Consider the following 225-nt stretch of genomic DNA (forward strand, 5'->3'; position numbering starts at 1 on the left):
TGATTTCATTATTTTCGTACAGAGAATTTAGAAACTCCGGCTTTTTCGACTTTTCGTGAAAAATGAAAAGCCTTATCCCCGGGGATTTCGTGAAAGTGCAGGCGTTTGGCTCAGCGATCGAGAGCAAAAAAAAAAAAAAAAAGACTTAAACGAGCACAGTAACGAACGTACACAATATCGAATATTTAATTGAATGGAAAAAAAAAATATGCGTTTTTCCATATT

Source organism: Ceratosolen solmsi, unplaced genomic scaffold, assembly GCF_000503995.2.
Source record: "Ceratosolen solmsi marchali unplaced genomic scaffold, CerSol_1.0 scaffold23, whole genome shotgun sequence".
Taxonomy (NCBI): Eukaryota; Metazoa; Arthropoda; class Insecta; order Hymenoptera; family Agaonidae; genus Ceratosolen; species Ceratosolen solmsi.